At 43.0% G+C, this 10729-nt stretch overlaps 1 long non-coding RNA gene across 1 annotated transcript; it reads right to left on the bottom strand.

Moving 5' to 3' along the window:
- Nucleotides 1-3755: 3755 nt before the first annotated feature.
- LOC143678691 (uncharacterized) lies at nt 3756-5233 on the bottom strand. The gene is made up of 2 exons (XR_013173405.1): nt 5109-5233; nt 3756-4395 (listed from the first exon to the last, which is right to left on the bottom strand). It is a non-coding gene; the product is annotated as an uncharacterized LOC143678691 (long non-coding RNA).
- Nucleotides 5234-10729: the final 5496 nt, after the last annotated feature.

Below are 10729 nucleotides of genomic sequence, written 5' to 3'. Positions count from 1 at the left end.
TATTTCCTTTAGACACACAAGAACAGCATCAGATAGTGTTATAATTTTCACAACTGTCAAACATAATGTAGAAAACTCAAGAGGAAAAGTAAAATCTATAAGTAAAAATCCATTTCCCCATATATTTCTTTTAATTTTTCCTTTTGGTTTCTTACTTCCTGATGTTTCAAGATTTTTTCACTCCATTTCTGTTTAGAGAATTTCCTTTATCGAGTCTTTTAGAGTAGGTCTGTTGACAATAAATCCTGTCAATTTTCCTTCATCTAAGAATGCCTCAATTTCCCCTTCATCTGCGGAGGTTATTTTCACTGGATATAATTTTATTGATAGTTCTTGTCTGCCAGTACTTGAAAAAATGTGATTTCCTTTTAAGCTCCATGCTTTCTGATGAGAAACCCACTGTAATTCAAATTGTTTTTCACCTGTTGGTGAGGTATCATTTATCTCATGCTGGGTTTGAGCCTTTTTTTCCTTGATTTTTGTTTTGAGAAGTTTGTCTATAATGTGTCATGGCATGGCATGAGTTTCTTTAGTTTTATCCTGATTGGGGTTCATTCAGCTTGATTCTGTAGGTGTTTCTTTTACCAAATTTGGGGAATTTCAGATATTATTCTTCAATTATTATTTTCATCCCTGACCTCTTTCCCTTCTCTTCCTAGAATTCTGATGCCACAATGTTAGGTCTTTATAATAATCCCACACATCTCTGAGCTCCTGCTCATTTTTCCATTTATTTTACTTCTGTTGTTCAGATTGGGTAATTTCTATTGTTCTGTTTTCAAGTTAGCTGATTCTTTTCTCCATCCCCTCCATTCTGTTGTTGAATCCATCCGTTGCTGTATTTTTTAAAAATTTTTATCAAATTTTTCAGTTTTAAAATTTCCATTTGTTTCTTCTTCATGTCATCTATTTCTTTGCTGAGACTCACCGTACTTTGTCAAATTTAGCTAATTTTTCACTTGTTTTAAGTGTGTCTCTGATTGCTTGCTGAAACATTTTTTCTGGTAACTATTTAAAATCTTTATCAATGTCAATTCTAAAATCTCTGTCATCTCGGGGTGCAAAGGTAGTTCAGTGGCAGAATTCTGCCACGAGGGAGACCTGGTTTCAATTCCCAGCCCATGCACTTCCCAAAAGAAATTAACAAGCAAAGAAAGAAAGAAAAAAAATTCAACAAAAGGTGCTGCAATAATGGGATACTCACATGGAAAAAGAATAATATGTGACCCCTACCATACAGCATGCAAAAAAACAAAATTAAAAAAAAAAAAAAACTCCGTCATCTCACTGTTGTCATTTATTGTCTTTTTTTTCATTCAAGTTGAGATTTTCCTGGCTGTTGGTATAAGCAAATTTTTATTAAAACCCAGACAACCAGGTTATTGGTACGAAACTGTGGGTTTCATTTTAATCTTCTGTTGTAGCTGATGTCCTCTGACCCCACTCCAGCGGGGGAAAGGGTCAGGCACGGCCTTGTGACTGGCAAATGGGCACAGAAGTCCATATTCCACACTCAACATTTGCTGACCCCAGGGGGAGGAGCTATTTCTGATAACTTTGTGGGAGTGTGGAGTCCAGCTCCCAAGAGACCTCTATGAATGCCCCAACTTATTACTGGCACCTCAATACTGCTCTTCATGGAGCCATGGGGGAGGACGGGAGGCTTCAGATTACTGGTGATGGTCTAAGTTCTGACTCGCCACTAGGCCTCTTCAGATGTTCCCCTGTAGGAAGGGGAAGGAGTACCCCATTAACTGCTGGTGGGGATGAAATCCTATGTGCCTACCTGAACTTCTCTTATACCAACGTGCAGGGGGTGATTTCAGTGCACCCTAGAGCCTGGAAAGGGTGAAGGTCCAGACTTCTCACTCAGACTTTACTGAAGATAGCAGAGTCGGGTTACAGTTTTTCTGTGGTCCTTAGTTAGAGCAGGCTAGTTAGCATCCATGTGGGTTTTGTTTTGCTAGGTTGTTCCATCCCTGATTCTTTGGCCAGAGAGACCAGGCTTTTGTTGGGATTTTTGTGGTCTGCTGCCATCTCTGGTTTCTGGCTTCTTCAGCTCCACATCTGGCATACCTGAGGCAAATAGTATACTCAGGAAACTTATTTCATTCTCTGGTCACAAAGTCCCTAGACAGTCAGGTTTTTTCTCTTAAGGGTCTTCTATGTTTATATTATATATAATATCTAGGGTTTGTAGTTCTACTTAATGGGAGGGAAAGGAGCAAATATATCCACTTCATCTTCTCGTATTTGGATGTCTCTGGAAAATGAATTTTATCAGAGGAGGAAGAGAATAATCATGTATTACGTGGATGTAATAAGGCATCGAACTCTAGAATCTTCCCTTGTTTTATAATATTCTTGCTGTACCACCTTCTAACTGGGGCAAAGCTGTGTCACTGCGACTGCTGATGATAATGATATCAAGTATTTTGCATTAAGCATTAATTTTACATCAGATATTGTGTTAAGTCATTTACTATCTAAGACAAGATTGTTATCTTCACACTCTGAAAACTGGGAAATAGATGTTCAGAGGAATTTAGTACCTTATTTCGGGTTTTTAAATGAACAGCAGAATATGAATTTGAACTAATACAGAAAGAGTACTTGAGAAGCATTAATACAGACTCAGTTCCTTAAATATTCACAGTGCACTGTGCACAGTTTCAGGAAAGAAAATAGCTGTTTCACCATAAAGCATGCATTATCTGAAGGCTAAATGAGTGTTTCACGTGATGAAATGAGCTGTTTGTTCATAGATAAAGATTCATCTGATGGTTGTTTGTGAGAGACATAAATAAACTCATGACTCTTTACTCTGAGACTCTGGGAAAGTTAAAATCATTGAGCATGGTCCTTTTGCTATGTGTTTTCCATAGACTAACATCTCTGCCCAATAATATCTCAAGCAAATCAAGGATTGGAAGTTTGTGGTAAAATCATCTATTTCTTGAATAGAATTCGGGATGATGGAGTCCTGTTATTGGGAAGTTGGGCTTTTATTTTTGATGCTCATTGGTCCTGAAACATCTGAAACTACTACCAGCTTTTGAGCGGACACTTACGTAGGGTGGGGGCTGCGTTTTTGTTCAGCCAAGTGAGTGCAGTCTAGAATAGGTCATTGGGAATAAGGAGGGGACAGTTCTTTGGTGAGTACTTCTGAACTGGGCGTAGGTCTGAGCACATTGGAGGTGGGAAGACTTAGGACACTTAAGTTGGCACACCAAGATGGTTGGAAGGACTGCTCAACTGCTCCTGCCGCTGGTCAGACATTCTTCCTGTGTCCCAGGAAACTGGAACAACTTCCACTGACCATGTCCAGAGGAAGAACTTCCCTGCACTTTGATCATTCAAGTAATGTGGCCTTCATTGGCAAGATCCTTCCCTTCTCATAGTTAGCACAGAAAATTCCATTCTTTTTGAGCAAGGAATGCTGAAAGATTTCAATAGATAGCCCCAGAAAGGAAGATTTAAGAAATTTCTCAATATCCTGTCCTTTAAAGCCCTGTTAAGGGTCTAACGAGGCTGCCTTGGGAAAAAAGTCAATTGCTACTCTGAGAGAATTGCTGAGACTTTGACCCTGTCCTCAAGGGGCTCATGGCTTCATATGCAAGCCCTTGAAATTCAGTGGGAAATTAGTCTTGAGGCTTTATTGAGAAGGGAATTCCTTCTTCTCATTCAGTTTGTACTCAAAACTGAATATGATATGACATTGCTAACAAAGCCAGGGTTTAAAAAAATAGAAAATATTTATCCCATCACAAAATGCACTTTATTCAGGAGGTGAAAGAAAAGTTACAATTGCTCACGTGGTGGAAATCATTGCCCAGGTCACACACAGACACGGAAGGCATCCAGAGAATTCCCTAACGACGCTAAGGGAGGGAGGCGCTGCTCGTCCTTCTGAAGCGCTGGGGTCCTGGCTCTGCTGAGGAATGCCCTTTCCCAGTAGCCTCCCGAAGAGCAGCAGACTACCAGCCCAGGAAGGCGACCTTTCAGAGGGGAGTCATCACAGGCAGATCCCAGGCTAAGGATGGAGAAACCCTCCCGTGTCCGTGATGGGCTTTGATGGGAAGACAAAGGTGGAGCCGTGGAACTGGGTGAGCCAATTGTCCTCGTCCTTTCGTGATCCTGACGAGCCTCAGGCTGTTACTTGCTCTTAGGTGGGCACTTCTGCTGGCAGGGGGGAGGAGGCTGCACAGGAGGGCACTTCTGCGGGCACAGCTGAGGTGGGCACGGCTCCACACACTTTGGGGGTGGGCACGGCTCCACACACTTTGGGGGTGGGCACGGCTCCACACACTTTGGGGGTGGGCACACAGGAGGGGGCTGGCAGGGCTGCTTGCACTGCTGCTGCTGGTAAGACATCTTTCCGGAGTCTCTGGGAATCTAAAAGAAATTACAGGACAGTGTTCACAGGAGGGAACTCCTACAGACAGAGAAGCCAAAGCTGATGAATTACCTTGGAATATTCTCTCTCCACTCTCCAAGATTATATTTTAGTGTCTGAACTCCATTTTTAACTCTTTCTGGTTTCTACAATTCTCTCTAGCAAATTGCTTTAGCAATATAGGAAAACTCTCTTTTTTTTTTCTCATGCTATTTTTCCAAAAACATAATTTCTCTTCTAAAGCAGGTTTTAATACTGTTTGCATCAGAATAACATTTTCAATAAAGGTGGTACAAGTTCCAAAATCCTGGGTAACCTCACAAATAATTTCTGTCATCAATATGCCTCATGAGACCCCAATGCTTGAGTAGAGAACACAGCACTGTTCAGGAAGAATTAGAGGATCTTACACCTTCTAAGACCTTTGTAATCTCAGCAAGCTAGTCACTGAAAAGACAGAGGGCAGAAAAAAAGTACCTTGTCCCTTACTCAACTTTCAATCAAAGTTTTTCTATTAACTTCTTTTCCCATAAGGATATGTACCAAAAACCAAGTTAAAAGTATATTATTGTCCCCAAGCTTTAGTTTTCATCAACTGACTAGCATCAAATCCATGATCATAACTTTGGACCAACCAAATTTTCTATCCCCAGATTAAATTTAAATATTTGAGAGCACCAAGAAATGGTTGAACTCAGGAAATCAGACTCACCAGTTTCTTCCACGTAGATCAGGAGTCAAGTGCCAGGAGGATGGTAGCTGTGTAGCAGGGGGCCTTTTTATAGGGCTTTCTGCCTCACCTGGAGGAAACGGAGCTGCCTACGACTGGGCTGGTCCAGTAATTTCCTAACCAAAATGCAAATCCAACTATAATTGGCTTTACAGGGACTCTGACTTGAGCAAACATCCTGCTCTGAGATCTGCTCACTGAGTTAAATGCCCATGACTCAGAGAAGCCCTGCTTTAGCTCTCAGTATCGGTGAATTATGGCTTTGGGAGAATTTGAGGGCTTCTCTCTCTGGTGCCCAAAAGCTCTTTTTCTTGATTAGGAAAGGTAACACTTTCCTATCTTGCCCATCATAAATCTTCCTGCCCTATTCTGTTTTTGCTGATTGCCTTTGCGTGTGTGTGTGTGTTTAATGCTGGATTAAAAAATTCCTTAACTACCTAGGAAACTTGCTACCTGGTGAAACTTTCTCCTCACCCAAAACCTTGCCTATGGTGTATTTACCCTGATCCTGTGACTTGCTCGTCTAAGTCTCTGTTTGTTTCATCTCAAGTGGACTGAGGTAGAACTTCAGACAATCTCACCAGCTTTCCCACAGCGGCATTTGTAAACATTCAGCAACTTTGTGACCACCAAGGTCTTATTTCTACCTGTTTTTGACACTGAATGTAGGACATCAAGCTGATTCCTATGACCTTCATGACATCTGTGGCACCCTGGGCCGCGGGCAGTTCCCAGGAGCAGCACCCATCCCAATGCAGGTGCCCCACAAGTCCAGTCTCAGGACCGACAGCCCAAGGCAAACTTCCGTCTCATCGCTCCCTAACACGGGCGTTACCTGCTCCTATGTAACTCATCCTAATGCACCCCTTTCTACTTCATTAATTTTTGAAGATAACTAGAAGGGTGGTTCACATTTTTTTTTTGTCTTTTTATCTCTTCTGGCCTCATGGGAAAAAATCCAGTCTAATACACAATGCCAGTCAAGCAACAGCAATGATACAGGACCTACTGGTAAAATTAAAACAAATTTAAATCAATTTATGAATAATTCCATCATTAAAGTGAATTACTATTCATTTACAACTTTGTAGTTATTAATAATCGTTTCATTATAATCTTCACTTATTTTTAGGATGTTCCCATATTTATCTCAGGGAAGTGTGTGTACCAACCAGTACACCTCTATTTCCTCTTAAATTTATCAGTGTGCTGGAGGGAAGGGAGACGTCTCAGGGCCCGTAGTCTGCTAGTGCTGACTTTGGCCACAGCCAGTCCCTGTCCTGTCTGGGTCTGGACCTTGCTCCATGACCTGGGTGGACTAACAACTGCCTCCTGGGGCAGGGCTGAATGTTCTGGGCCTCCTCTTGACCCTGCTCTTTCCCCAAATTCTTCTCTTCCTTTTTCTTTCTTACCATAGACCCGTCTTGGCCAATACTCCCTGCCTTTTTGCAGCTCTCGCTCCACCCTGGCCCCAGAGTGGGAGTCTGTCTCCTCGGTGGTTTTCACCCTTGTTGCCCTCAAGGCTGTGTGCTTGAGTTCTATTGTTTTTTTATTCACTCTTCATCATCACTTTTACGAAATGGAAAGGCGTGAACGGAAATCAGAAGCAATCTTTTAAAACCCATTTACTGAATCACACCTATGTGGCTCCCTATAATTCAGAACAAGATGCAGACACGTGGGTTACTGGGATGCTGTGTTCTGGTGCTGGGCGTGGCAGCAGAAGTCCCTGGGGACTGCGCCTCTGCTTTTGTCACTCCACCCACCCCACGTGGAGCCTTCCCCACTCCTGGCCCCTCGTCCAGCATCCAGACCTGCCCACGCAGTCCAGAGGCTCACCAGGCACCAGCTCGTGTCTTCCTAGATGTGCACACTCCCTGACCCGAGGGTTTCATCCCACAAATGAGGATGACCTCATGGACAAGCATTAAAGTAATGTATGAAAAGCCTTTTGAGAATGTTTCACCTGCCCTAGAAAGGAAATGCTCTAGCAGCCGTCCTCAGTGTCCTATGCGCTGTCTCCCGAATGCGGTAGATGCACTGCATGTATTACAAGTGAGGCCTCGGCGATGAGCACAGCGCCTGAAATATCAGTGCCATGTTTGTGCCAATTATGCATTAAAATATATCATTTGAATGTCGTATCTGCCATTTCGTGGATATCATTGCCTATGACCAATAAAATGTAAAAATTTAAAATAGATATAAAAGGAATATAAAGTAAAAACTGCTAAGTGAAATATTTGGTATATGTGATGTATAGTTATGGCAAATATACAGTGTATTTATTGGAATAACTAAAGCTTGGCAAACCTCATTCTAATATGTCCTCCAATCCTGACAAAATGGTTTCATTGCTGTCTTTTCAGAGACTTAGCTCAAATATTTTTCCACACTTCCTCTCTTCAGTCTGGATCTGAGCTATCAATCCTCCTTTCCCTCATGTCCCTGAAGCACTAAAACTTCTCTTTCTGTGCCATGGTTTGTCAAGTGAACTCATCTGGGTTTGAACAGTCACAAGGCAGTTCCGTGTTCCTGCAGAGTGTGGAAACGTTTTTGTTAACGGGTGTCAGAATGTCCTACCTCACCTGCCCCCAATTTCCACCTGGACTTCTGATTCGTGCCTGAAATTCCTTTACCTAGAAAGGAATCTTTTTATTCCAGAATTAAATAGTAGGTTTAAATTGCCCAAAACCAACAAGAAGTATAAGCTCCCCTTTTAGACTCACACCATCATATATAAATAATTGAGAGTAGAATTGGAGAGGGGCTAGAAGACCAGAGCATGAGAGGGCTGAGGGGTGGGGGGGAGGGGCGGCGCTTGGGGAAGTCGGGGAGAGACCACTTAGGCTGGCCTTATATGTCATTTTATATGTTTGGTTCTCCCAATGTTCTCTCAATGTTGAAAAAAAAGTAATTTTCAAATATGTTTACATGCTTTAAATTCTGTCCTTAAGCCCCTCAACCCTATCGACCTGCCACATTACCCTCCCACTCCTCCATGCATACCACCTATCCTTCGAATTTGGCACTTACTGGTCACTCAAGAAATAAGCTATCAATGAATTTGGTAATTATTCTTTCATTTCTGTTTAGCTAGTCCTGCAAACAGTGGGTCTGACTAAATATTATGTGTTAAACATTTGTTGCAATACCTCCTTGTCGTGGAAAAATGATCAGCTTTCCAAGAATGTAATCTTCTAATTGAGAAGGAGAAGAAGGAAGTAGTAGGTGTTCTGGTTTGCAATACACCAGAAACGGAATGGCTTTTAAAAAGGGGAATTTAATGAGTTGCTAGTTTACAGTTCTAAGGCCTAGAAAATGTCCCAATTAAAACAAGTCTATAGAAATGTCCAATCAAAGGTATCTGGGGAAAGATACCTTGGTTCAAGAAGGCCGATGAAGTTCAGGGTTTCTCTCTCATCTGGAAAGGCACATGGCGAACGCAGTCAGGGCTTCTCTCTCAGCTGGAAGGGCACATGGCAGACATAGCGTCATCTGCTAGCTTACTCTCCTGGCTTCTGGTTTCATGAAGCTCCCCAGGAGGCATTTCCCTTCTTCATCTCCAAAGGTCGCTGGTGGACTCTCTGCTTCGTGGTGCTGCAGCATTCTCTGTTCTCTCTGCGTCTCTCATTCTCCAAAATGTTTCCTCTTTTATAGGACTTCAGAAACTAATCAAGACCCACTCAGATGGGTGGAGACATGTCATCCCCTAATCCAGTTTAACAACCGTTCTTAACTAAATCTCATCAACCAGGGAGATGATCCCATCACAGTCCCAAATACACAGCACTGAATAGAGACTATTCTACCTTTAAGAAATGGGATCCATATTAAAACATGGCTTTTCTTAGGGGGCATACTTCCCTTCAAGCCAGCACAGTAGGTAAGGAGGAGGAGGAGGTAGAGGAGAGACTCAGTACCTCCGAAGCCATCCCCAGCTACGGTCAGAGAGCGCCGAGCACTGACTCAGCACAGGGTCACAGTGTCTCGGTGAAGCAAGTCCTTCGGTTCCCAGAACTGCAACTGCACCCCTCAGGGAGGAAGGGCTTCGCGCTGAGCTCACCCATGCCATGGCCACACAGGGATGAGCCTCCATTGCAGCCCCTCAAGACCCTACAGTGTCATCACCAAAAGCATCCTATAGACTTCTGCACCTGCCAAATACTTCAGAATACTAGAAGGGACCTTACTCAACCGGTCAACTACTACTCCCGTCGCCTCATATCTTGTCTATCCAGAACATAAACCTTTAGAGAAATGTCCGATTTCTACCATTTAAAGTTTGGGAATTAGCTGCCCAAATGGACTTGCTGTTTTGGTAGTACCATGAAGGACACTTCTCCCCAAAGGCTGATAATCATAACCTCAAAGGCCGATAACCATAACCAGACACTAACGTCCGCTCAGGCCAGGTGCTCCAACATCACAGGCAAGAGTCGCCCGTAGGTGACAGTGGTGGCCGCGAGCATTCAGGTTTCTCAGGGGCCAGCTGCATGAGGAGCTGCCTCAAGGCCAGGAGCAGTCCCGAAGGAATCAATGTTTCCCCAAGTTGGAACATCTGACACCTGAGACATGAAATACAGTGCGCTTTACACACACACAAACACACACATTTCCTGTCTCCTTGTCTCTCAGCTCTCTATGCCCATGCTCAAAAGCTTGGTTTAATGGCCCTCTAAGATTCAGATAGCCCTAGGTCCACTCTTGTTACTTTAACTCCCTAATTTTCTAATGGGTCACCATTAGTCATTCCTGTATAGAAAATGACAGGAAAGGACAAGATTTTTTTTATTGTCTAATTATTGATTCAATATTGTATGTCACATTTCATCAGTATATACCATCGCACAAAGAAGTCCTGGCCGACTAAGCGTTTACAGTGGACTTCTGGTCAGTCAGGAGGTTGTGAAACGCTGCAGGGTGATGTTCCCCCACAGAGTCTTTGAAGAACCAGCAAACCCTGGCAGAGCCTCCTTCCTCAAAACTGTTCACATGTTGCAGTAATGGACCAGTACCAAATAAAAAAAAGCACAGCTTTGAGATGGAAGGAGAAGCCCACGGAACACTTACTGGCCACCCCCAGCCCCCGCGCCACATTTCCTGGAAGCAGCCTGACCGCCCACCGTGGGCCCTGAACCTCTTCTGGAGGAAGCAAACTAGCCTCTGCAAACAAACTGCTGTAACTGAGTGTCCATGCCAACCCATCCAGCAGAGTCTAAAAGACTAAAAAAGGAAGATCCTCTCTGGCTCATCCTCTCAGAACTTGTCCAGCAGGCAGAAGCAGGTTGCAGAGAGCTAACGCATTATAAGAAGTAATTAAGTCAAAATGCCTAAGGCAAAAGATTACCTGGTTTAAGGCTTATAATATAGCAACCAGGAGGGAGAGAACATCTGTTCCAGAGAGTTGGGAGGACATTCAAATTCCTGTAAATGAGGGAATTCCTGAGGTCATGAACAAGAAAAAGCCCAGAACCTCAGAAAAGACAGAGAAGACCCTGCACTTTATTTTTTTAAATGTTTTTTTAATTGTGAAATGTAAGATATATTAAAAGAGAAAGCAATAATGTCCAAGTACATTTTAACAAGCAGTTATAGTACAG

Source organism: Tamandua tetradactyla, chromosome 4 (assembly GCF_023851605.1).
Source record: "Tamandua tetradactyla isolate mTamTet1 chromosome 4, mTamTet1.pri, whole genome shotgun sequence".
Classification (NCBI taxonomy): domain Eukaryota; kingdom Metazoa; phylum Chordata; class Mammalia; order Pilosa; family Myrmecophagidae; genus Tamandua; species Tamandua tetradactyla.
Note: the sequence above shows the minus strand (reverse complement) of the source record. Positions and strands in the feature narration are given on the sequence as shown.